This window comes from Pogona vitticeps, chromosome 2 (genome assembly GCF_051106095.1).
Source record: "Pogona vitticeps strain Pit_001003342236 chromosome 2, PviZW2.1, whole genome shotgun sequence".
Taxonomy (NCBI): Eukaryota; Metazoa; Chordata; class Lepidosauria; order Squamata; family Agamidae; genus Pogona; species Pogona vitticeps.
In genome coordinates this window covers 37840340-37862365 of record NC_135784.1, presented here as the reverse complement: position 1 = coordinate 37862365, position 22026 = coordinate 37840340, and positions in this window count along the sequence as shown.

The following is a 22026-nucleotide window of genomic DNA, read 5'->3' as shown; positions in this document are numbered from 1 at the left end:
ATGAAGCTTATCAAGGAATATTTATTGTAACTAGTAGCAGAGACTCTTAACAATCTCTTTCCTTGGCCACTATGGAGTTCAAGTGTCATATGGCTAATATTGACTCAAAATGAGATGAGCTTTTTGAACAGGGAGGTAGAGATTCTGTATGTTCAGTCCCTTTTGCTCAAATTTTATTGGTAACATTGCCATGTGCAACTTAAAAGTTCTTTCATGCCTGTGCAGTACCATAAGTAGACCTGTGAAAATCTTCCAAGAATATTGATAAAACATTGGTCCAATTAAATACCGTATTTTTCCATTTATAAGATGACCCAATGTATAAGACAACCTCCCCTTTTCTAACCCCAAATTAGAAAACCTGATCCCTGCTTTTCCCTTCCTTTTGCTAAGCCACGGAGCTTAGCAAAAGGAAAGGAAAAGCAGGGATCAAAGGGCTCCCTTTGACCACCGCTTTTCCTTGCCTTTTGTGAAGCCACAGGGCTTAGCAAAAAGGAAGGGAAGGCTCCCTTCAGGTAAAGGCTGCACAGTCACAGCCCTTTGATCCTGAAGCCCTTTCATGGTTGCTTCAGAATCAATGGACTGCTTACATGGCTGCTTTACCTGAAGGGAGCATTCCCTTCCTTTTTGTTAAGCCCTACGGCTTCGCAAAAGGCAGGGAAAGCACCTGCCTACCTTGTATATAACGACCCTCAATTTTTTGTCTAATTATTTAAGGGGAAAGTGTTGTTGCATACACGTAAAAATACAATATATATTATCTCCGTTTCCACAAACATGTTTGAAAAAGTGTTGTTGCATACACGTAAAAATACAGTATATATTATCTCCGTTTCCACAAACATGTTTGATGTTAATTTCATTGGCCCAGTTTCTCTATAAGAGCTTTGGCTCTTCCCTTGTTATTTTGTTTTAGAAAGAGTATTCTTGGTAAAACTACGAACTCGAGGGGGGGGGGTCAATACCACTTCCTTTGATTTTTTTTTTTTCCTCCACAGCAGTAGATTTTTCTATCTCACAGGACTTTTTTGTGCTAGAAGAGGCCCTGAGGCAGGATGAGCAGAACAGTAGGGAATGCAGACCTCTTGTAACAATATGTGATACTTGATGGGGGACATAAATAAGTCGCAACAGATATTTGCCATGCCAAAAAGAAGCGTTTCTGGTTTTGTCAACAAAGGTCAAAGATAATAAATAAATAAATAGTAACTTGGACTTGCAGAATTACTTTCAACTTTAGTGACATGTTTAGGACATCATACATATATTTATTGCAACAGCATTTCAGATAGCACATTGTAGGATCATATGGATGTCTCTGTATTCTACACAGTGTGATACAGAAGGTAGATAAGCCATGGAAAAACTCAGCAGTAGCAATCTGTTTAATGTTGTTGTTGTCACAGGCTATAAAGCTGCCTCTGACTTAATGTGATCCTATGAATGAGTGACTTCCAGTATATCCTGTCCTCAACAGCACTGCTCACCTCTTGTAAACTCCTTTATGGAATCAGTCTGTCTCATATTTGGTCTTCCTCTTGACCTGTTGCCTTCAACCTTTCCTAGTATTATTGTCTTTTTATACCCATTCGTTATCTCCTATCTGAGGGAGAAAAGCATGACAGTTCTTCATGGAAGATCTGTGGCATAGATGTGACCTTGGAAGTAACTAGCTGTAAGCAATACAGTAACCCACAATGAATAAGGTTTGAGTAGCAAAGATGTAATAAAGTTACATCTCAAAACTAAGTTGGTTTATTAGTGCAAACAGTAATTTTTATTTGTCGTTTTACATTATTTTAAGGGCATTTTGACAGGATATGTTCAAACATTGGACTGTTGGCATTGTGGTCCACAGCATCTGGAAAGAAAGTAGCAAGGAAAGTCTTGGCTTGCATCTTCATTTGATTTGTTACAGTATTTTGAAGGTGCAAACTCACCTTCTGGGAGCATCAGAGAACATTTTTCTATGCGTGTTCACTGTTAAGGGAAAGGCAATGGAACAGTCAGGTAAGATGCTGATAACGTATAGGAAACTACTTAGGGTGTGGTCACTGGAAAGGGTTATTTTAATGGGAGCAATCTCCCTTAAATCAGTCCTTCTGTCTGCTGTGGAATAGCTCCAGCCCAGTCCCAAAAAGTAGCAACCCTACAACTGGACCAAAAAGGTCCAATTTTGGTATAGATGGGGATCAGACTGGACTGCATTTCCTCATGCCTTGTGTGATCACCAGGAAATAGATTGCACTGGACTGCTCCCTAAGAGGTCCAAATTGCTCTGTGTTTCCTTAGTTGACCGGAGCAACAGGACTGATGACCCTTCAGTGACTTGCAGCAAGGAACAATACAATGAGTTTCTTTTTTAGAAGTAACATTCTAAGCCCTGGTGATATTAGGTGTCTAAGAGTACCTGTCACTCTGAAGGATTAGCCAGTTAGTTAATGTGACTTCTATCTGCCTCTATAAATCAAGAATGGTGCTTCCTTGAACTGAGTTGTGTCAGATAAATTCCCTGGCATTTCGTAAACCCACATTGTGTTAATTTGTGAGAGGGACTAAGCTGAAAAAAAGAACGGATTGCATTCTGCTGTATGTCTTCTTTGGGTGTTCTCTCTTTGTTGATTTACCCTTTCTCATGTTCACTGCTGTAGTGTAAATCTGAACTCTAGTCATGAAATATAGTGACATGATAGAGCTCTGGTGAGTGAACATACATCTGTGAACATATTGTTGCATGTGTATATAGTGTTTTGGACAAATAATAGTCTCCCTGCTACCCTACGATTGTTTTAGATCAGTGGTCCCTGTAGCGGGCACGCTGAAGCCTCTACCAACTCAGGCCTCCAGGAGTGCTCACTCTTCTTCTTCAGTTGCTGCCACCAATTTTATCCAATATTTAAAAAGACATGTGTTGTTTCAAAACAAAAACTTGTTCATTGGTTTAACAAAATAAAGTAAGTTAATCACAAGAAGTTAATCAAGGTCTCTCACTCACTGACACACACAGACTCTTCCCTCACTAGACTGTTTGGCTCACAGGCCCATAGACACACTCAACACTAACTCTCTCTCAAAATCTCTCTCTCTAATCTCCTCAAAATCTCATACACCCCTTTATATATTCCAGCTCCTCCCCCTTCTGCACCACCCTTCCGTCCCCTCATTGGCTGATGTTCCACTGCCCAGCTGTGACGGACAGGTGAGGGCAGGGCTGAATGCTACAGTCCCCAACCTTGGGCCTCCAGATGTTATTGAACTACAGCTCCCAGAAGCCTTCACCATCACCTGTGCTGGCCAAGATTTCTGGGAGTTGAAGTCCAAGAACATCTGGAGGCCCAAGGTTGGGGACCACTGTTTTAGATGACAACTTTCATGAGCCCTAGTCAGTGGCGTTATGAATTATGAGATTTATATCCAAATCGTCTGGAAGCACCAGGATGTGTACCTCTTTACCATGAACTGAATTTATGTGGGTCCCTCACTAGTGAATATTTGTTTGTTCATTCATTTGTTCCTTCCTTCCATTTTCACTTTGCCTTCCTCCTTAAAAAGGACCCAAGGTGGTTTATCTCATTAAAAGAGAATATTTAAAGGTAAAAAAGTAAGTATACCAAATTATAGAAAGGGTCAAATACCACACTACAACACGGTAACACCCCCCCTCCACACACACATTCAAAGCAATAATGAACAGCAATCCATTTAACATCCCTGCTCAGTCAGTCTGCTACCAAGAGAAAACTTGTCTGAAGAGAAATGTCTTTGCCTGCTTTTGGAAAGATAGCAAAGTTGGGCCTCATGTGGGAAGGAGTTCCAAAGTCACTGAGCAGTAATACAGAAGGCTCTCTCCAGTGTCCCCATCAAATGCACCTGGGACTGAGAGAAAGGTTTCTGCTAGTGATCTTAACCAACCATCTGGTTGGATGACCACCTGTCAGAGATGCTTTAGGAGGGGATTCCCCCCCTCTATTAGGGGGCTCATTGATCTCTGCAGACCCTAGTCTTCTATTATTTTATGATTTGTGAACGACAGGAGGTCTGAAAGATCTCCACTGTATCAACATAAATGTGCCTAAATGTGCAATCAGCATAGCTTTTTCTTTCCGTAGGTTTTCTGAGCACAAAGGACACATGATGCTCATAGGTGATCTTCAGTGGCTAAGAAAATCAGACCTTTTACCAAATGTTTGTTACTGAAGTTTAAGTAACTTTACAACTAAGTGTTACCATCTCATATAAAAACTTTCAGCAAGAGCTTCTGATTAGATCTCAGCTGAAAGAGCACCTACTCCTCTATAAACCACCTGCACTTGATGGTCATCTGAGGAAACCTTCCTCCAAATGCTTCTTTTCATAGACATAGGACTGGAATTAATAAGAGAGGAGTCTTCCTTCCTTCCTTCCTTTTTGCCTGTAGCACTGCTGTTGTGAACTGCCCTTCCCAATAAGGCAAACTTGCCAACCCTCACAACAGTAACAGAGACGTCAGGTTAAAATATTCGCTCCCTCATCCTTGGCAGGTTAGACGTTTTGGCTGATTCTTTCACGTGGAGTGTGTTAGTGTTTTAATGCGGTGCATTTTAAAATGGGGTGACTATTTATAATGTTGGTTAACTCCCCTAGAATCACTTTTTGGTGGGAAAATGGCTGCATGGCAGAAGTGGGGACTGTGTGACTCTTCTGATGTAACCGTATTGCAGCTGTTAGCATAAAAGCATAAAATAGACTGTACATATGTAAGTGAATGATTCAGCTGTTCCCCATTCTGCATTCTTTTCATTGAACAGACTGTTTTCCCTTTCCATATTTCCGGCACAGAAAACCAGAGCGATGGGCTGCCGTGACAGCCCCATTGTGTTTTAAAGATGATTAAGAAGGCAGCACCTCTGAAGGTAGATTTATTTATATTACCCAACGAAAGATTCACAGTCCCATATATATTTCGGAATGGGACTTTCCTCAAAGCCCCATCAGTAACGGGCTGATGAATTGCATCATTTGAGACCTGACGGCAGAATGCCTGGGTGATACTTCAAAAGGACTGAAGACATTATAAAACCCCTTGTAATAGACTTAATGTTTTTGTACCGACAAACTGCACTAAGGCTGTAAATTTCTAAGCAGGCAAAGAGGTGGGGGGCCAAGTTTTGACATGCACATGAAGGACAAAGGCAAGGACACCTCTTGGGATCCCAATTGACCGTGACCTCTTAATTTAGCTCATGTACACACATTCTTAGATGGATTTTCTAATAGAGAAATGGATTCTAATGGATTTTCATTTGCACTTAACCTATGAATGCCTAAACGGTGATTGATCAGCTATAATCGCTTGTGGTAAAGTCAGTGGAAAGGGAGTAAGCAAAGTTGTCTGTACTCAGGTCTGTATTTGGGTGGGAACTGATCATAAAGAATAGTCTTTGGAATATACTGAATGCCTTTATCAGTTGATGCCTGATGACAGAATATATCAAATGACAGAATATTTCAAACTGTATTTGTAGAAATGCCACAAAATGTCCTTCAAAAGTAACCAGAAATTATTACTCATCCTACGAATAAAGTAGCTCCAACCCTGTTCATTATGCAAACTTTGGAATGTACACAAAAGGAGCTAGTTATAGATAAGTAGTCGTTTATACCTTTTTAATCCTAAGCTCCTAATAGGGGGTCATTTGAAAGTTGACTGCAGATCACCTGTGCGCAGCACCCTCTGCCTCCTTGAACTGAATTGTTGATACGAATGGGTTTGAGAAATTAGCACCGTATCTTGCTTGGGCCAAACTATCATTTCGTTTGGTAGCACACTGAGTGAACTGTCTCATTACTTTTCAGAGTAGGTCTATCTACACAGCATCTGCAACCCCCTTTATGGCTAATCAATATTTTTTTCCCCTTATCTGGTAGGAAACATAGAGTTGAGCTTGGCCCGTGTGTGACTGTCAGTTACCTACATATCCTTCAACAGAACCCAGCTTTACACGTATACATTTTCAAGTCAGTGTGTTGATCCCACAGTTGCAAAGATGCATTTGACAGCACAGCGAGGGCTGAAAACGTTGCAAGGAAACAGGGTAACGAGACAGAACTAAATAAATAATTCAAACTCATTATAACTTTCCATTCTCACAATCTTTGCATTCATTCAAGGTTTTGCGAAGGCCAAGTGATCTTATGCTTTTTATTGATTCTGTTTAACAGTCTGACATAAAAGGCTAATTAAGTGAAAGATAGTAATAAAGGAAGATGCCTTAAACGTGACTCTTTGCTTTCTTACATTGCACCGTAACCAGCATGCTAAAGAAGGCTGATGATCCTGTATGAACAAATGAACTGGAAAAATACTATAAGAAGAAGGAGAGGATAGGGAAAATTCATACTTATCAGGTCAGGAGACGAAAACTAAAAGTAGGACAGGTAGGAAAAGGATGCTTTGGTTGAGAAAATCCAGCTCGAGTACATCACCAAGAAGTAGATATTTTTACATCTAAGTTAGCAATTCCAGGCAATGTGTCTGAGAAGGGACCAAGTTGCTCAAAATGAAATAAAAAGTGCAGTAACTATGGGAAACTGATTTGTGAAGGTATCCCACATTCCGTACATTTAATACATTTTTGTGTCAAATGAAATGTGTTGTGCTGGATTCAGACAGAGCCAGTATTGCAGAGGTCTGACTAAGGTTTATGGGACTTATTGGCCATGGCAAAGTTTTCACATAGGTTCCCTTGAGACCTATAAGCAACTGACTATTTCTGTAGCCAGCTCATTGACTCTCCCTTTGAAGTGGTTTTCATGCATTTTAATGCACCAATTTGCTAAGTTATATACAGTATATATATATTTTTCTGTATGAAGAATGTGTGGTGGAACTCCCTTAGCCTGTTGCACAGCATTGTCTCCTGTTTCCACTGATAGAATATTCTAGATTAGAGATGGGCTCGAACCACTGATTCAGCGGTTCATCCCAGTTTGTTTACCACCCCGACAGATGTTCAGCAGTTTGGCACCCTGCCTCCTCTGACAGGTTCCCACTCAGAGGCAGTGCCCAGAGGAGGCAGGGCAGAAAAGCCAAGATGCTGCCTCCAAATGGTGCCCACCGGGGGGGGGCAGGGCGCCAAACCAGAAAACACCTTTTGGAGCAGTAAACAAACCGGGATGAAATGCCTGGACTGACGATTCATGTTTATCTCTATTCTAGATTTCTATGACTATGCACTTAGTAAGATGGAATAAGAGCAGTCTTTACAGGTCAATGGCACAGTGCTGAAATTGTGAGACAACCCCTTACAACATCCTGAAAGTGGACATGGCATTGGTATTGGCGGTGGCAAGGGGGAGCTTTTTTATGCATGGCTAAAGAATTGCACCGTTAAAGTTGATTTATGTTCACTGAGAATTAAGTTCCTTTGAGTTTGATGGGGCTTTTAAATATGTATATATGGAATTCCAGCTTTAAGACATCAGTGGCTTACCTTTCTGGAGGCTGAAAGGGATGAAGGACAGAATAGGATGGGATGAACAAGAAAGCCTCAAAATTAGGATAATATATCAAATGGGGCTGTTACTATTTATATAGCTCCTGTATTCAAACGGTCTTGAAATGGCTTGAAATACACAGTGACACAATAATTTTCCTAAGCCAAGAAAAGCAGAAATATTGAAAGGTGTTCCCTTTCCTTTTCCCCCCCTCTTTTTGATAGAAGTGTGCACTTTTGATGCAATGGCTTTATGCATATCATGAAATTATTGCCTGGGAGCTTGCCTTTCCTTTATAAGAGGCAGAAATAACTTTTTTGATTGTGCCTTTGGGCACAGATACTTTAGAATCCTATTTGCCAAATTGATTCCTGAGCAATTTTCCTTAGGTAGAAGTGTATATGTATAAAGAGGGGGAGAGAGACTGAGAAAGAGAGAGAGAGAGAGTGATTTCACATAAAGGGTCTCCGGCATTCTTTGTCAGACTACCACCCACTTCTCAACGCATCTAAATAATAAATCATAGAATCATAGAAAAGTGAAGTTGGAAGAGGCCTGTAAGGCCATCAAATCCAATTCCCTGCTCAATGCAAGAATACAAATCAAAGGATATCTACCAGGTGGTTGTCTAAATTTCTCTCCAGTGTTGAGAGCAATCATCACCTCTCAAGGTAACTGGTTCCACTATCGTACTGCTCTAATAGTTAGGACATTTTCCCTGATATTTAATTGAAGTCTGACTCCCTGTAACTTGAACCCATTGTTGCGTGTTGCATTCTGGGATGACTGAGAACAAATCTTGACCCCTCCTCTGTACAACTGCCTTTCAAGTATTTGAAAAGTGTTATCACTTTTCAAACATTTGTGATTTCATTCACAAGATTCTTGACCACTCTTCAGTAAATGAAATGTTTACTGGCATATAATGGTTTTCCGCTTGTCAAAACCTGGGGGTCATGTCACCCCAACTGCACAAACATAAAGAGGCATCAGAATGGCGGTGCATGTGTGGTACGTGCCATGAGCAAAACTCCCATAGTAAGTTGCAACTAAAGTAGGCCCGCTGAATCAGTGCAGTATGGTGAGTCAACACCACTGATCCAATGGGCCTACTCTAGCTGTGACTTACTACTGGATTTCAGCCATCAATTTTTTACCAACAAGGTTTTGGAGGAATGGGAGATCTTCAAGGAGTGACTTACCACTGCTGCTCACCGGTGAGTTTCCATAGCTCAGCACAGCTTTGAACTCGCATCTTCTGAGTCCTAGTCCCACACCCGAATCCTTTACCACTCAGACAGTAAAACAGAATTTATCTTTCTCAGCCATCAAAACACAGATTTGAATTTTTAAAAAATCTGTTGCATCTTGAAGCATGAAGCTATAACTCAAACAAAGAGAAATAACAAAAAAGAAAAGTCAAAAGTCAAAATAAGCAAAGACACAAAACCGAAATCTAGTTATAGGCAGATGAGTCACTATTTAGCCATTTTTAAATGTACCTTCCAATTACAAGTATAAGAGGAAATCATTCATGACTTGGAGAATTTCTTTATATTACAAGTTTCACTTAAATCCTTCTCTTTGATCTGAGGAAGAGCTTGAAGATATGTTTATTCCCTTTTTTATTTGTATGTACAGTACTATAAAATCATGCCACGTATCATAAAAATCTGATATTTTGGCTTGACCTTTGATGACTCAGTTTTTTGTCAGTTTTTTTTTCCTGCCATGGGTATTGTGATAATGCTTTCTTAATACATTCTCTCTCTCTCTCTCTTTTTGTACCTTTTACTCCATTGACTAAAAGCATATTGCTTGCAGTTTTTTTAAAAAAACAACAACCATTTAACTGGTGCCCGGAAATTGAAAGATAAGTGTGCACTTTTGTTAATGGACTCTTAAACCTCAAATTGGATAAATCTGTGTTTTTTGGGTTTTTTGTTGTTGTTGTTTTAAATCATTAAAGCAATTTTCTTTCCTACCCCTAGGGGGAAAATACTCTGTGTTTGCTATGATTTCTCTGTTTCTACCTGTACTGATCCACTCCTATCCTTAGAGTAGTTTGCAAGGGAACAGCTACTACTTGTAGTGCATGTGGAGATGTTTACTCTGGACCATGTCATGTTCTACTTACTATGGATTCAGCCTGTCTCCTTGTTTGCCTGGCCTCACTGAGAGGCACTGAAAACTCCAGGGGACTGAGTAGCTGCAGTACCACTGTATACAGCCTCTGCATACACCACTTCATATATTTGGTATAGTCCAAGCTCCCATCAAACCTCACCTGCCTGCCTCCTTATGTGACCTCCTTATGCGTACTTCTGTGGGTGTCTGCTAATCTACCTGGTGTTTCCTTTGCCTGCTTAACTTGGCCATCTTTCTTCCCAACACTGCTGCTTGCTAACTCAAACTAGGCAAGTGATCAATTGATCACTCCTGCACTCCCCCTCAAAAAAAGCAGCTGATGGAGATCTCTTTCTGGTTGCTTCCATGGATCTCCATCCATCTGCCCATTTGCCCAGCTTTCCCACCTACCCTATGGATGCTGCTGCCTGCCAAGCTGGATGGAGCAAGCAATTCAGTGCTCTTCCCATGCCTCCAAAAAATAGAAGATGATAGCTGCCTAGTTACCTCTATGGGTGCCCAGCCACTGCAGTCTGCCAATCCAGGCAGTTGATTCCCTAGGCATGGTCAAGTCTGAAGATGTATAGGCCTGATTAGTTTTTGGCTGCCATCTATGCTGTTTTGATCTCACATGTTCTGCTCCCACATATGGGTAGAGTTAGGAGTTGCCCAGCATTCTAAAAGAGCAATTTCCAGTTAGAGCAATGGGGATTTCCATGCAAAAAAAAAGGTGTGCAGGAGATGGGTTGTGTTCCGGGTACTGGAGTTATAGGACAAGAAGAAATAATGTGATAGCAGAACCTGTGGCCAAAACAGAGTCAAAGCTTGGGCAGAAATGAGAAAATGATACAAAGTTGGAAGTTGCAGAACTTATACTGTTGTTGTCTTTAAATGCCATCAAGTCACCTCTGGTTTATGATGACCCTATGAATGAGAGATCTCCAAAATGTCCTGTCCTCAACAGCCCTTTTCACCTCTTGTAAACTCAAGTACTATATGGCTTCCTTTATAGAATTAATCTCCCTCATGTTTATTCTTCCTCGTTTCCTGCTGCTTTCAACTTTTCCTAGCATTATTCTTTTCTCCATCAAATGTTACTTACTCATGATATGCCTGAAGTATAACCGCTTTGTTTTGGTTATTTTTGCTTCCAGAGATAGTTCAGGAAGATTTGCTCTAGGACCTGCTTGTTTGTCTTTTGCAAATTCATCAGGTTTTCCTGACATGCACAATGACTCATATTGCTGCTATAACTGTGACTGTCAAGAAAGCCTTATTGCTACCTTTGTAGATGGCCAGTACTACCAGCTGAGGCTGGGTCCAGTCACTATACAATTCCTGACAGAAGCCTGGCAGGTAGAGGCAAAAAAGATCACTCTCCTCTATTCTCCTCTTGGTCCTTGTTGAAGCTTTTGCTGCCAATGACAGTAAGTTGGTCTGCACATACACTCATGCTCAATCTCAAGATTAGAAACCCAAATTAGAAGATACAGTTGGACACCAGCTCTTCCCTCATGTTCAGAAAACCTTTCACTGTAGTAGCAGAAACATCCTGTTTCTCTTGGTCCTTGGTATGCCTGCTCCCATTCCTTCCTCATACTTTATGAGGAGCAAACTACAGCTAGCATGACCTCAACACAACGTAGAATCAACTGTAGGCAATGTTCTTCGCTTGGGCAAGTGTGGCCAGCATAGCCAATTATACTGCACAACCAAACTCCATCATATACTATACAACATGAGTGTCTCAAAGTAAAAGAAAAGAGAGATAGTTTTAGAAACAGCTCTCCCCTCCCACTTGTCAGGGTTTGGTAGAAGAGGCACCAGGACCCTATCCAGAGCAAGACCACCAGAACAAGGTAGAACCAACCCCACAACCCAAGCAGAGAGCAACCAGCTAGGTTTTTGAATCCAAACAGCAGCTGAGTAGCAGGATGATACAAATAATGGTCAGAAAGTCCAGGTATCAAAGCTTGGTCCTCATTTAACAACAGAGTTCCATTCATACAACTAAGTTGTTAACCAAATTGATTGATAAGTGAGGAACAATAATACTGCCTGCAAGTGTAATATATCACATGCCTTGGAGAAGGGGCATGGAGAAGACTTAAGCACACATTTACTAAGGTCGTAAAGGGTTGTAATTCCGAGCTGTTGTTAAACAGGTACAGTGGGGTCTTGACTTAAGAACGGCTTGAGTTAAGAACATTTTGACTTAAGAACCACTCTCATAGGAAAATATTGACTTGACGTAAGTACTTAGATTTGAGTTAAGAACTGAAAAAAAACCACGTGGGAGGCAGGGAAAGTGCAAAATTTGAACTTTCAGTTAACTGTTGGCCAGTGAAAAGGGTGCCTGTCTGCTTCCTCACTCCTCCCAGCGTTTAGAGAGTGGATTGGGAGACAGTCTTCAGACTGCCTGGTACTGTACTGCCTGGACTGTATTTTCCCTGCCTTCCCTGAACCTTTCTTGACCTGAGAAAAAAAAGAAACAAAATATCCCCCTGTAGTGGTCGAAGGCGGAATAGCAGCTTCCCATTAGTTTCTATGGACGGAAAAGAGCAGATACGGATCAAATGGTTTTCAATGCATTCCTATGGGAAATGCAGATTTGACTTGAGAACATTTTGACTTGAGAACCGCCTTCCAATACGGATTAAGTTCTCAAGTCAAGACCCCACTGTAGATCATTAAGTGAGGAGTGCCTGTATATAGCATGGTCTCTGGCTTCCTCTAGTGGCCAGTTCTAGTTAATTCATCTTTAGAAATATATATATTTCTATGATTTTTCTTTTAATATTTTTAATATTCTCAGACTGGATAAGTGAATCAGTGGATACTGATACCATGGATAAGGGGATCCTACTATATTGTAAATATACCATGTCCTTGATGACTTCTCATACAGGTTGCATAGCACTGGGCACAAGGAAATAGCCATTTACTCAAACTGCCATGGTAGGGAGCTTCACCTGTGCATGGGCAACAGAGCAATGGCATGGGTGAAAAATCCAGTACACCATACATTTTACCTTTCTTGACTGAGGTAGTGCAAACAATCCCTGAACATGAGATAATCACATATTTTTATACTGGCACACTATAAGATATCCTGAGAGAGTGAGAGCTCTCCTTTTCTTTTTGATAAGGCTCTTAACCAGATTTCAGCCTCATTCTTTTTTTTTCCCTTTCCAGTTAGGAAATACCCTTTTTACAAAATAAGGCTATTTTCAATATTGTATCAAAATACTATTCCTGTTGCTACAACCTCTAAATTAACTTGCCTTTCTTATGAACTATGGATCCAAATTGCCTGTTTATCTACAATCCAAACAGCACCCTTGCTAATGAGATTTTGCTGATGACCAGTTCTAGAGCTTTATCCATTAAACAAACAATGTCCCTGGAGATTACTAATCTCATTTTCTCTTCTAAAAGCAGGAAACAGAAAGTTTGGGGAGGAGAGAGAGGGAAAATTGGTAAGGTATGTGAATGAAGCTGGATTAGATGCAGAAGGCTGAGGGTCCATGAAATCATAATGTATTTTATTTCTGAAAACCAGATAAATGAAGGGAAAGGTTATGAATCCAGAGCCTGCTTATAGTTAATGGACATAAATTATTAAAATTGACAATAATCTTGGTAAGCAATCTCACGAACTTTTCTTAACAAAACATCAGGGTTGAGGAGCACAAATATTTGACACAAATAAGGGTACTGCAATGACACAAGAGGGAAAATACACAAGGATCTGTGGATTTTTCAAATCAGGTTTCCAGAAGTGAAATAGCTGTAGATGTAAAGACAACAAACAAAATGCAGGAGTCAGCAGTGGCGGCAACAGAGAGTTGTATTTTCACAGAGCTCCAACAGCAGAAGCTGTCTTTGACAAGGTGCTAATTGGCAACAACCATCTGTCTTTTTAAATGTAGTCTTCCTAAGTGACCCATTGATATTTTCAAGGCAATGCTTCAGCAGCCACTAGTACATATCGGTCTTTATATATAGTTGATCTAATTCAGTGGCAGCCAACATGCAATCTTTCAGTACAAGCGCTACGTAACAGTTACAACCAAATAATGTTTCTGCATAGAATTCTGAAAATTAATGTTTTAATATTTGTTTAAACAACCATAATTTAATCAAGAAATGATAGAGACACAGAAGATTGACAGCCACTTTTACTAGACTTTCTTGTATCTCAGAATACCACATTTAAGTAATTTTGAGTAAATCCTCTTTTGCCTTTTTCCTTAAAGAGTAGATATGCGGGAAATCACAACACTTTTCTTCTTAATCTTAGAATGTAACCAAAGTCTTAATATTTTTCAGCTCTGTCTGCTGTGTGCAAATATTTCTACAATGGAACTTATAAGTATGCTATGGTTAGGCACTCTGCATCAGCACAGAAACATCTGAGTAACTTCAAGGGGAAAGCGATATGGACTTATGTGCACATTCCTCCTTCCACCATCCTTTAGACTTACATACTGTAGATCCAGACACAACAGCTCATTTATCATTGTCTGCATATTGTACCTCTTGCCTTGACTCTGGTAAAACACACACACACACACTTTATATCATTTTAGCATGAAATCAAGGACAGAGAATTAGATATATCTATAACCTAAACATATCCTGGCTTTCTAGGTAATATTGCAATCAGAACTTGGCATAATTCAACAAATAGTACAGGTATGAACAGCCTAAAGTTCGGATTCCAGCAATTCTAAGCAATAATTCATGTTGTTTTGATGATAGCAAGTTCACACAGCACAACGATGAAAATACCGTATTTTTCCGTGTATAAGACACCCCATGTATAAAATGCCCCCCCTTTTCTAAATCAAAATTTATTTGCAAGAAAGTGGATGGGGGAAAGCTCCTGCTTTCCCCTTACATTTTTGTTGCAAAAAGCAGCTTCCTGCATCCAGGTTTTGCAAAGAAAATGCAGGGGGGAAGTGATTTCTGCTTTCCGCCTACATTTTTGTTGCAAAAAGCAGCTTCCTGCATCCAGGTTTTGCAAAGAAAATGCAGGGGGAAAGCGATTTACAATGAAAATGTAGGGGAAAGTAGGAATTGCTTTCCCCCTGCATTTTCTTTTCAAAATCTGGGGGGGGGGGAGCTGCTTTTTGCCACAAAAACGTATGGGAAAAGCAGAAATCGCTCTCCCCTTGCATTTTCTTTGCAAATCGTGGAGGGGGGAAGCTGCTTTTTCCAACGAAAATGTAGGGAGAAAGCAGAAATTGCTTTCCCCCTCCATTTTCTTTGCAAAATGTGGAGGGGGAAACACACCCCTCCTTACCTTCGAGTATAAAACAACCCTCAAGTTTTCCTTCAATTATTTTAGGAAAAAATGTTGTTTTATACATGGAAAATATGGTAAGTTATGATTCAAATATGATCGACTTCTGGGTTTTAATAATTCTAATACTGTAATCTCAAGATGTCATGCTCATATGTTCACAATGTGTGAAGTCTGATATGTCAGGCAGGTGTTGCGAGGAATAAATTGAGAATAAGGTGGGTGCAAACATTTCCAGAATTTTAAGAGACTATATTAATTCCACAAGTGGACTCTGATGCAGTCAAATTATTTTTGCATAATGATGGAAGTTAATTTTTGTTAATACCATTATTTAAAATATTAGCTAATAAATACAAAAAGTAACACATCTGAAAACATTTAAACATAACAAAAAAATAAAACAATTCTGTATGCACAATGGACTGAGACCAATAGGGAGCGATCCCTATAACATTTATCATTTCCTCTTGTGTAAAGAGTACACAAGAGTACTCTTCCCTTTCCAAAATTGTATGAACTATTGAATTGGGCTTTGTCCCTTCTCTTTTATGAATGAAAAATACATAAATTCTCCCCATATGTCTACAAATATATCTCTGCCAGTTAAAGGTAAAGGATTCCCTTGACAATTTTTGTCCAGTCGTGTTCGACTCTAGAGGCGGTGCTCATCCCCGTTTCCAAGCCATAGAGCCAGCGTTTTGTCCGAAGACAATCTTCCGTGGTCACATGGCCAGTGCGACTTAGACACGGAACGCTGTTACTTTCCCACCAAGGTGGTCCCTATTGATCTACTCGCATTTGCATGCTTTAGAACCGCTAGGTTGGCGGGAGCTGGGACAAGCGATGGGAGTTCACTCCATCGCGTGGATTTGATCCTACTTGGTCTTCTGACCCTGCAGCACAGGCTTCTGCGGTTTAGCCCACAGCGCCACCACGTCCCTGTTACTCTGCCAGTTACTCTGCTCCTGTCTCTTATATCACATATAAATGTATCATTAATTGCTACATTTGAAAAGGAGGTAGGTAATTGAACAACCAGAGAATCAGCTTCCACTTTGCAAACATTGGCAAGGCTGATCATTGCTAGGAATTGGAAAAGAGTTCATAAAATTTGGTTAAGTGAGACTCTTAGGATATAGCAATTAATCTATTTGATTAGGTTTCATTGGAGTACCTTTGGGCTCTTCCCTCCAGACTTCTGGACTCATTGTGGGCCAAATCCCCACAGCAGCACCAATTACAGTGGTGCCTTGCTTAACGGCGATAATCCGTTCCAGGAAAATCGCCGTTAAGCGAAAACATTGTAAGGCGAAAATAAAAACCCCTTTGAAATGTATTGAAACCCGTTCAATGTGTTCCAATTGGGTAAAAACTCACTGTCCAGCGAAGATCCTCCATACGGCGGCCATTTTCGCTGTCTGTATAGCAAGGAATCCATCCCTAAACACAGTGGGGAGCCATTTTAGTTACCCAGTGGCCATTTTGAAACCGCTGATCAGCTGTTTAAAAATCATCTTTTTGTGAAGAATCAGTTCCCGAAGCAGGGAACTGATCATCGCAAAGCAAAATTCCCACTTTAGACCATTGTTTGGCCCCTGAAAAAAATAGATATCAATGGTCAGGGACTTTGTTAGATAAAGAATGGCAAGTTATTATGCCCTCCCAACTGAAATTCATCTGGCGCCGACATTGATGACATTTCGGCGCCAGGTCAGAACCTTCCTGTTCCAGAAGGGTTTTAATTGAAATAACATCAACTGTGCGTCCTGGTGATGGCAATTTTAATTGTATTTTAATTGTATTTTAATCATTTTATTTTTATTGTATTGAATTTTAATTGTTGTAAGCTGCCCAGAGACCTCTGGGTAGATTGGGCAGCATATAAATAAATAAATAAATAAATAGATAGATAGATAGATAGATAGATAGATAGATAGATAGATAGATAGATAGATAGATAGATAGATAGATAGATAGATAGATAGATAGATAGATAGATAGATAGATAGATAGATAGATAGATAGATAGATAGATAGATAGATAGATAGATAGATAGATAGATAGATGACAATGTTGACAGGATTTAAGCAAGTAAATGAACATCTCAGCCAGATCGAAGATTTGATGGAGGAGGAAACATCAGAGGTTGAACCACAGCTAAAGGAAACTCCAGAACTGTGTGTATTGAGTGCGATGCCAGGCAATTTAAAGGGGATTAAGTGTTACCCAGTAAACTACTTAGCTACAACAGTCAGAAAATGTGAGGTTAAAATGGGGTTACTGTTATGGATTTGTCCTCCCCTTCCAAAAAATGGAAGAAAATAGAGTCACAGAAACAAAAGAAGCATATTGAGAAAGTATGGGAAATGATTGAAATGTATACTTTTTCAGGCCTGCTGAATGTATGCCCAAAACAAAAGGAAATTGAAAGAGGGGATGTATTTTACAATTGGTCTCGGTTTCCTGATAGTGTTGGAATAAATTAGATTCAAATTATAACATAATTATAAGTTGAAAGCTAGGGGGTAATCAAATAGTTAGAAAAAAAGAAGTAGAAAGTTGATCTCTTATTGAATAATGAATAGATTACATGTTTGTATATGTAATATGAATAGATTGGATGACTATATACTTTGTGTTCTCCTATTCTCAAAACTTTTTTCCATCCCTTCCACTTCCTTTTACCTTCTGTATTCTCTACCCTATCCCTAATAGTTTAAAAATAAATATTTAAAAAAGACCATCGTTTTGCGATCGCAATTGCGATCGCAAAAAGATCGTCATAAAGCGGATTTGTCGCAATGCAGGGCAATCGTAAAGCAGGGCACCACTGTATATATTGTAAAGATTATTCAGACTTCTGGAAACACAGATTTGCTAGGTAGAGAATACACAGAAGTGGCTTCTTCTGGGGGCACTTCTAGAACTGTGCAGCTTGCTCAAGGCCACATAGGATGGCTCTATTTGCATGAGGCACCGTGGGGAATTGAATTCTCAATCTCCAGCTCCACAGCCAGATATTTAAATCACTGTGCTATCTAGCCGGCTTTCATATTCTAGTGTTCCGTATATTTTCCCAAGCATTACAACTTATTTCTTCTCCCATATCAAATTTTCAATAATGGTTTGACTAAATCTTCCTGATCTTCCTCTGTTGTTGTTATGTGTTATGTAGCGAGCCTGATGGGGCTTTCAAGGCAAGTGAGATATTTAAGGAATAAATAGTTTGAATGGGGATTTGAACCCAGGTCTTTTTAATCTTAGCCTATTGCTCAGTCCACTACACCACACTGGATACCTTCCACTTCTAGTAGTATATCATAAATTATATTTACTGCACCTTTTACTGCCTTGTTATTACCTTTGCTGTCCTTTTGAAATATAATTTCCTCCTATTTTGTAAGCTCCATACATTTACCATTTCTTTTTATTCAATTCTTTGTCTACTGTTCTAATTGAATAATATTATACCAAGATACTTCATCTTGACCAAACACTTCTTTTATTTGTTCTTTAGTCTTTATTTTTTTTCCTACCCAGTCCTTTATTTAAAAGAAAAAAGAAAAAAAAAAAGAAATGTCCCTCTATTAACACATCCTTGTTAAGTTTTCTGGGAATTTCTCTCCCTGGATATAATGGGGAAACTGGTAGATAAACAGTTTTCTATCACTGTTCCAAATTTTTAACATATTTCTAAGGAAGACATTTCCTTTGCTTTACTATGTTTTTATTATCTTGCACGAAGAGAATATTTGCCAGATTCAAATGTAAAGCCTATGTTTCCATGTTCAATCTAATTAGTTTATTGGGTTGAGTTGGAACACCTGAAATATGTCATAATTGATTGGCAATATAATATAACCTTAAATTAGGAAGTCCTGCTCCACCACCTTTTTGAGTTTTGCACCGTCTCCTCTTATTAAAGATTCCACTTCTGTTTTCCACCCTCTTTTTCCTCCTAAATTGGGTGTACTTGTCCCATCTGCCAACATAATGTTAATCGTATAATGTATTTTTTTAAAAAAACGAAAATGGGCAATGTGCATTAATTTGACTCAATCTTGACATTTCTTACTTTCTACACCTTCATTTCTGTTTTCTTCTGAGTCACAGCAAGTCACGCATGGATCATCCTAGGCTCGGGGAGGGGGCAAAAATAAATTATAGGCTGAAACCTGGGGGGGAAAGCCTTCATCCAGGAAGGGAATAAAAACACACAAAGCCAAATGTGCTCACCTTAACTATATCCCTGTGCCGTCTTCTTTGTTCTATGTTGTTGCAAGGACTGGGTAAGTACGACTGCATGCCTTTTAAAGGAAGCTGCCACCCACAGAGGTTACTTCTGCACAGCTTGACATTATATTGGTTGTTTTTATCAGTGTCATCACCAACTCCTGTGATCTGTGCTGGACAACTAAGCCATCAGATAAACAGTGGAAGCCAGCACTGTTGTTGTGATGGCGATAATTCTGCTGTCACCTGCATGGGGCCAGGAACAATGTCGAAATCAGGTCATCGGTCTCCATAGAAATGCATTCATGTCTCTTCCTTTGTTGATAGCTAAAAACATCCTGACAGGAAACCACCAAGTTCAAGTAAATACAACAGAAATTTTAATGGATATAGGTGACAGAAAAAGGCCATTTCCATGTGTGGCACTTAGCAAAGCAATGTAAAAAAATTATCCAGTTGTATTCTAATTATTCTGGGAACTCCCTTCATGTATCAAACATGGAGAACAGGGTTTCTGTTTTGGGGTATTTATCTCCCATTGCTTGCATATGTAGTACATACAGTGTTCCTCTTAGTGCCAGCACATGTTTTCCTATTGTCTGATGCAGGAAAAGAAGTGGTACCACTGTGCACCACCTCCAGCCCCACAACACTCACTGGGTGGAGCGATAGGAGGTAGCCAATAAAGGCAGTGATGGTCCCTCTCATCAGCACCTGCCTGCATAATTCAGCCATTTCTTAGCCAGGTATGCACATGGCATTTCCATCATCTTGATTGGATTGCCCTTAAAATCATCACCTGGTCTCCTATATTGAAGCACCTAGCTGTGGACCTGTGTCATCTGCGACCAATTTCAGCTGTGGGTCTTTCCCTAGCCACTTTTGCAAACAAATCATATTTGTTCATGTCCTCCCTAACCATCTCTGACTTAACATGATGTAATACCTCTGTAACAGGGACGTGGTGGTGCTGTGGGCTAAACCGCAGAAGCCTGTGCTGCAGGGTCAGAAGACCAAGCAGTCGTAAAATCGAATCCACGCGACGGAGTGAGCTCCCATTGTTTGTCCCAACTCCCGCCAACCTAGCGGTTCGAAAGCATGCAAATGCGATTAGATAAATAGGGACCACCTCAGTGGGAAGGTAACAGCGTTCCGTGTCTAAGTCGCACTGGCCATGTGACCACGGAAGATTGTCTTCGGACAAAACGCTGGCTCTATGGCTTGGAAACGGGGATGAGCACTGCCCCCTAGAGTCAAACATGACTGGACAAAAATTGCCAAGGGGAACGTTTATGTTTAACTTTACCTTTAATACCTCTGTAAGCTGTTCCCACTCCCCCATTTCTCAGTCACATACAGTCATGTTATTGCTTAAGCAGGCTCTTCCAGAAAAATTTAAGGATCAATGTTAAAACTTTGAAAACTGAGTATTTTCTGATGTGCAGGACTATGGGCTGGTTTGAAGAAGCATCAAAATGATTTGCATCTTAAGCTGCAGCCCCAGAAGCAGCTTTTTTTTTTTTTGTCTTGGCCAGCTTGAATTTGCATTGTTGTGTGCTGCCAGTGAGCTCCAGCCCCCTCATTTATAACTGGTGTTTCCAAAAGTAATTTAATTGTGTCTTCTGACACACCAATTCTCCCATTAGGATTTCTGCCAGGTTTTGGCATTTCAGAGAGATTTAATGGAGGTGCGGGGAGATATGCAGTTGTCTCTGTTGATTCAGCTCTTTCCTCTTCTCCTAAGTCCAGTTGATCTGCAGCCCCCATTGTTCATATTTGTGGCTGGTTTCTTCTGTTTTTCATGAATTTGGGCACTGAATGCTCTTCTTCTCTTCAGAAAAATGAACTTCTATCTAATCCAGCAGCAGGCTAGAAAGCAAACAAAAGAACATCTGTAGCTGACTATCAGCTTTGTCCAAAATGGTCAACCCAAAGAGTGCCTGGCCTTTGCATCTTGAAAGACCTTACAGCCAGGTGAGGAATGTGACAAAGGAGCGGGGGGGGGGGAGGAGAGAAAAAAGGAGGAGGGAAATCTTTGTTGCTTCTACTACCAGAGGGAAATTAATATCCCTCAAAAGGCTTTCAAGCTTCCAGATTCCATCATAGGCCACCGGTGAGCTGAAAGAGAAAATGCTCCCAAAGCGTCCTTTCAGATTGTTTACTTCTCTGTTAAAAAAGTAAGACCAAGAGAAAAGAAAAATCACAGAAGATTCCTCAGGTTCCCACAAAACCTTCCTTCTTTTATTCTAAGCCTGTTAATTTATCCCCGTGACTGCCACCATGTAAATATTCTTTCATCATTCATGTTCTACCAAAAAACAAAACAAAACAAAAACAAAACTGAAGTGGGAGGATCTTCCTTGGTATTAAAAAAAAACAACTTCAAATTGAGTAGCGGCCACCACCTCTTCTCCAACTTCACCTGTCACAGATTAATGGAGGTCCCAACTCACCACAAGGGAGGGTTTCTGTTGTGGGATTTGTCTCCTTTTCTGAATCTGGATAGTCTGGTAAGCACAGTAGGACTCTCTTATCTATGGGATAAGTATTGACCAATTCACTTATCCATGGTCTGAAAATATTAAAAATATTTAAGGATAAACATCTAGAAAAAATATTTTCACATGTGTTACCAGAACTGGCCACTAGATGGAGCCAGAGAATGCCCTATGAATACTTGCTAGTGAAGAATACAAAGTATGGTCATTGCCACCCTCTGGTAGTCAGATCTGGCAACGTGCGTGATTTTTTTCTCTTTTTAAAAAAATCCCTTTTACCATGCTACGTATAGTATATCACAGAAGTGAGCACATTCCCTCACATTTCATAAATATTTTAGTACATCTTTCCATGAAGCACTGAAGAAATGACACTTTAC